This window comes from Convolutriloba macropyga, chromosome 12 (assembly GCF_964194025.1).
Source record: "Convolutriloba macropyga chromosome 12, txConMacr16.3, whole genome shotgun sequence".
NCBI classification, from domain to species: domain Eukaryota; kingdom Metazoa; phylum Xenacoelomorpha; order Acoela; family Convolutidae; genus Convolutriloba; species Convolutriloba macropyga.
The window spans coordinates 54,219,245-54,225,977 of NC_134479.1; positions in this window are offsets into that span (position 1 = coordinate 54,219,245).

Here is a 6,733-nt window from a genome sequence, read left to right on the forward strand (position 1 = left end):
TGTTTTTATCCAAAAAGCAGAGCAATATATACATATATATATATATATATATATATATATATATATAACATTTTTAATCTAAAAACAGTGTTAGTTTGCACTATAGTAGAGAATCTTTGTCAAAATACAATACCAAAATACCATTATAAGATATAAATTATTTATAATACAAGCATAACGACAATCTCAATATGAGTTTTACAGCAGTTAAGTGTGTATATCAGTTGGTATTTTATTGAGGCAAAGATTTGGACTCGATTTTCATTTTTAAAGAATTTTTTGACTGCTTCCCGGAGACCTGAAATTCAAGATCTGCAAAAAAGGAATGCAATCTTATCCTGATATTAATCAGTAGAATGCTTATCTGCTATATGACAGGAGGGGGGTCTGGACCCCCCCCCCCTGCAAAGAACTTTACCACCGAAAAACTTTACCACCGATTTTCTCGTAGTGAAGCAGTCTCAGAGACAATTTTTGTGTTACGTTGACTGGTGAAACTTAAACAAAAAAACTTGATTTCACCAAGAGAAAATCAGTTTTTCGGTGGTATATTTTTCGGTGCTGGCGCTAAGGCAACCCATATGAGCTCCTCATCTGCTCAACGGCAAAAACTCATTTTCAAGAGAACTGAAAAATTTTCCTAGGAGTCCTCAAAATTTTTGATGTCCTAATGTTATGAAATGGATTTTGTGCTCTTTTTTCATTTTTTTTCACCAATGCAGCATGGAGGTCGAAACATACAAAAATTTCAATTTTTTGAGAAAGAAAATTCAATTATTTTTCAGCCTTAAAAGCGCCTGAAATGGCTTTTGCGCTATAAAATTGCACTCAAGATGCTTTTTCCACGACCTGATAATTTTATGACGAGGTATCTTATGAGTTAAAGACTGAAAATGTCCTTGAAATATACAATTAGGTAAAAAAATTTTTAGTCTTTGTAAACGTGAAACTTTCTTTTAAAAGATATACTAATTCAAAATACAAAATAAATACCAACACAATCAGTGTCAGAGTCAACTATATAACCACGGGTGTGTTTAACTGAAATCAAAGAGGATTCTTTGAATTCTTAATCACCTTCTACTTTTTCGGAGTCTCTGGAGACAAGAATTTCGTCTTCATTGAATAGGTTTCTGTTTACATTGGCTTTGTTCTTTCTTTGTTTGCTAATGCATGCTAAAAGTAGCACTGCCACTGCCGCTGATAGATTTATCAGGGCTTTCCTCTGCTTCGTTGAAAAGGAAACGGTTACTGATTTTATTATTAGAGTCATCACTTTGATCAGATGGGTTGAAAAGGTCAACGATATCATTTAAATCATCATTTGAATACGATGCTTGATGAAAGTCGGGATCAAGTGTTTCCCAGCCCGATGCCTCGCCACCTTTGGGAAATGCGATTATATTGTACGTTTCGTTTATATCCGTGTCCTAATCAGTTTCGACATCCATTTTTTCATAATAATATCATCCTTCAAAGAAATGTGTCCAAGAAGTAGCGTATTTTCTGATCTGAGGGGATATATCTCTTGTCATCATATGCGCTCAACGCAATTTTATTGACACAAACAGCTTGTAATTATTGTTTGTCGGTTTTAAGCTTGATGTTTCCCATCCTCACTACATCACTGGTTTCTAATTTCTTTTTGAAACATTTTATGGTTCAATTTAGCTTGAGATATTTTTTGGTTCCTTTTTGCATAATTGTTTTTTAGCCGTTGGCAACGAGAATAGAGTACTTTTTTAGTTTAAGGGCACCAAACTCCTGTATTGGTGTTCCCGCAAGTTCATCTTTGAACACAAGGACAAATTTTCGTTTGATGTAACATAGAGTTTGTGATCTGTTGGAAAACTAGAGTGGTTGAAATGATTTTCGAGTTTAAATATTTCTCCTAAGTTGTTGTAGGAGTTTTGAGCTTGTAAATGGGAGAGTCTGTATCTGAAAACACCAGCGCACACACTCAGTTTCTTTTTTTATTATATTATTGTGTAACTCCGACGCAGCTTCGAAAGTTCTAAAATGCTAGCACCAACAATTGCTGGTTTGTTCCACAGGGTAGAGTACTTGTTCTTAGTGATCAGAGTCAAGTTTTCGTCTATGATTGTGATTAAAGAGACATTGCCTTGGGATATTGCTTTCGGAATTTCATCCTCCTTTCTGACAAATGAAACTGACACTAGGTTTTGCAGACTTGCATAAAATTTTTCATAGCTCGAATTTGACAATAGTCTATAGCAACCTTGGTCACACTTTGTGGATATTCCTTGTCGTTTTCGCGTGTTGAGTGCAATTTGGAATGAAAACCACTTCGATTGTCGGACTTTTTCAGCTTAATGAAGCTTGGTAATCTTGATGCCGTTGTTAATGACGAACTTCAGGTTACTGTATTGAATCACATTGTTGGCACTACTTCAAATCAGCTACAAAAGCCATCAGAGAGCAAGAAATAACATTTGAAACTGAAAACACTTGATATTTGTCAAAACTCAAAAATGATCAAAACTGAAAAACTTTACAAGTTGGGATCGAAAATCTGTACGCCCCCCATTTTTGGAAGGCAAAACCTGAGCAACCCGAGGTTATAACAAACGGTTAGGGTTACCTCTAAACTACTCATGGACCCAAGGAAAGTTATTGCATCGGACCCACAAGTGTGGCTCTTAGCACTTAAATTGTGCAAAATTGGCATTTTTCGATATTTTGTCATTTATTGTTTCTTAAGTTGTTTATTTTATTATACTTTAGATGATCATTAAAGGTCAAATACCGTACATTCGGGGCATTTAGAGCCACGTAATAATCATCCGTACTTATGTCAACAAATATAAATATTGCAGTAATTTAACATTTACTATGTAAACAATGACCTAAATCATTTTCTTGATCAAACAATCAGAAACAAGTAGCGATTATGTTATAAATGATAAAAATTTGATTATTTACATTAACTCAATTGTTTGATTAGTGAAACCGAATCGTATTTAGAACAATTAGAAACTGTTATACTGAGCAGTTGGCTCTCATACTAACTAAAAATTGATTCTTTAACAACTTTAGTCTTTTTGCTAAGTTTTGCTAGACCTTAAGATCTTGCGAGTCTAAGTTAGTTGAGCTTACTTAACGAAAAGTTAGCAACGTTACTAACACCGGTTGAGGCCTTACAAACGTCAGCACGAGATTGAACATAGACTATCACTAAGGATTCTCTTAACTTCAATCAACCAAATTAAAGTTACAGTCCTTTAAATACGTCCGAGAGACCAATTATTTCGACGAGATCGTTAACCAATCGAACTTTGTGAAGAAACAGGCCGGCGTAAAACTCAAGAACCAGGCTGTGATATATCAGTTCCGCTGAGATTCTTGAGCAGCCGCAACAATTGGTCCGCCGACCCGGACATCAACAATACGAAGAGCAACGAATCTTCAATTCAATTTGATGGACCAGAACGAAATCTTTACGATGGCTGGAAAAACCCCGATAGACATTGGAAAACGGCTGACTACAAGATGTCAGACCAACTCAAGAAGCTAGAAAGTGAGCACGCTGAATTGCTCAAAACATTTGACGGATACCTTGCTGATGTGAAAAGTCAATTGGCTCAGAACAAAACAATATCTGCAGAAAAAGCAAATCAATGTTCCTTCAAAAATTACGATGAACTCTAGGAAAACAGAAATCAGCAAAGGCTACTATTAAAACCCAAGTATTTTGAAATCTTCGACAGTGACATCTAGCGTACCTTAGAAAAGTGTAAGGTTTTGCGATGGGTAGTTGAAAAAGTGCCCTTCCTCCGAGAAATTAAAATTTATCGCACTGAAATTGTCAACTGTCGAAAAGACACACTACGAGCATACAAATTAGCGGAAGCTCGTAAACGAATATATAATGAACTGTCGATGTTGGAGGAAGATAACATAAGCGACTCTGAAAAACAGACATTGTGTAATCAACTGGTCGACCCTTTTGATCGACCCTTCTAAGAATGTCACACAAGACAGAAGTGACAAACGTTTCAGTGCCTACCCGAGAACTACAACGTTTTTTCAACAGGGTGCAGGACTTTTCTCAACGCAACTGCAAGATTCATGTATTCTCGAGTAATCAGAAATCCCTAAATCAATTAGGGTAACAGAACCACAGACATTTTTGCCCGAGACAACGTTCCAGCAAGAAGGACCGTCAGCGTTCCAAAATCGGCAGAGAAGCCAGAGTCCCAAGAACAACTATTGCAACAGATCGATGGAAAGCGAAAACCAAACAACAGTGAGCCAAGCTACCCCACAAGTAATTTATCAACCGAGTGGTGACCCAAAAGAATCACCAAAGAATCTCCTTGGAGTGGCCCGAGTGGTCAGAACTTTTCGATTTCATTGTGCATCAAAAGCGGCTGAGCGATACTGAGAAGATGCAGTATCTGAAGATTAGCCTCACTAATCATGCAAAAGCTGCAATTTCTGGAGTTGGTTTCAGCTCACAGGGATATTATCAAGCCTGTGACATTCTCTGCAAAAAGTTTGGCAGACCGAGAGTCATTGTTGATTTTCAACTCAAGAAGATATACACACATCCTCCAGTTAGACACGATAACTCCAGTAGCATCATTCGATTTTCAAACGTAGTGACAAGCACAGATAACGTTTTGACTCGACTCGGATTTCAACCTGACCTCGAATTGGAGGAAGTTCTGAGTTCAGCAACCAGAAAACTTTCCGTTCAGCTTAAAGAGCAGTGGCTACGACATCTACAGGATCATCGACTACTAGCAGCAAACATGGTTGTGTTCAAAGACTGGTTAGAATCAACTGCTTTCATACATGAAGACTTGTTAGCCCAGACCAACTCCAAGTTTCAAAGTCGCGAAGAGCTAAAAACAGTGCTTTTGCATCCAATGTTGATGATTCTACAACACCAAAGAACTCAGAATGTCCGCTCAAAGATGGACAACACGCAATCTGGAGTTATGAGAAATTTAAATCAATGAAGCTGAACGAGCGACGAGAACATGTGCAGAAATTCAGACTGTGTTTCAATTGCTTGAGACCTGGTCATCGTTGAAAGGATTACAAAAGCAGAGCTTGCAGTGTGCCCAATTGGGGACGACAACACAGCAAGCTTTTGCACAGCGACTTCTCAAAGAAGGAGGCTACAACAGCTGCCTCAGATGCTACGACAGCAGTAGCAACAATGATCACACAAGGAGGCCTCCCTGTACTGCGTATAAAACTGGTGAATGTAACCACAGCCTTAGCGTGCTGTTAATGTGTGATACACGATCCTCAATCTCATTCGTGAAAGAGTCAAATGTATCTTCACTGCAGCTGCAAGACCGAAAAGCGTCTTTGTCAGTAGCAGGAACCCACGGATCACAAGATGTCAAGATGGAAATAGTGCCGATAGCTGTTTCAGCGCGCGAGAAGTCTCCACCATTGACAACAGTTCAATTCTATGTTCACGAGAAACTGAAGTTGGGTGACCAGATTGTAGATCTGCAAGGGTTGAAAGATCGGTACCCACATCTGAAGAACTTGCCAAATCAGAGCTACAACCAAAACGGAGTTCAAGTAATCCGTGGACAAGACTGCTACGACATCCATCACCCATTAGAATTCAAAAAGTCATACGACAAAACTGCACCATGGGCAGTAAAATCGAAAATAGGATGGGCCTTAAGTGGTCCCTACCAGCAAAGCAAGTAGCAACTCTTGCTACAACAGCAACCTCAGTATCAGTGGACAAGTTAGCAAGTCAGTTAAGTAAATGGTGGGACCTCAAATCCTACGCCTCAAACTGTGATGTCACCGTCCATTCGAAGGATGAGCACAGAGCAATAAAAACATTGTAGCAAACAACTCGATTCACGGGTGAAAGATACGAAGTTGGACTTCTGTGGCGAGAAGATGAAGTGGAGTTACCAAATAATTTCTAATCTGCTATGGGACAACTCAAGTCCCTAGAACAACGCCTACAGAAAGATGATATGCTGCAAAAACGTTATCAGGAAACCATTGACACTGACGTCAAAGCTGGTCATGCCCGCAAAGTCCAACAAGCTAGAGTCCTTTAAATAGGTCCGAGCGACTAATTATTTCGACGAGCTCGTTAGTCAATCGAACCTTGTGAAAAAACAGACCGGCGTAAAACACGAGAACGAGGCTATGATATATCGGTTCCGCTGAGATTTTTGAGCAGCCGCAACACACGTAGGTTTTCTTTGTGTGGAAGGTCTGTCTCAGCTTATTGGTTTTTGATGCTGTCAATCTAAGGTTGTTTTTATAGAAGTTTGAAAACCACTCAATTCTGGGAGACCGATTGGTTCCTTGTCTGTTTCAAATGGATTGTCTGCAGGTTTATCATGCAGTTCGTCAGGGTACTCCAAATTGACTTAAACGAGGAAACCGAAAACCCCTCATCTTCAGTTTGAAATATTTCGTCCAGGGAAATTATTTCAACGAGCTCAAAACCTTTGAGTGGCAATGGGTAAAGGAGCATGATGCCACCGTGAAGATTATTCGCATCAGTTTCGATTATTGATGAAACATCTTTTGAATCACGCCGTATGGTGTTATTGGCAACATCCTGCATTGAGCTGAAGGCAGAGGAAAATCCTCCACGCATCATCCCTTCCTTCATTTCAAGTATTTTTCTATCAGTCAGCAGCTCAAGTTCTGGTCCACAAACTTTTAATTTGGCATTACTTGAAAGGTTTGAGAAATTATAGAATTACGAACA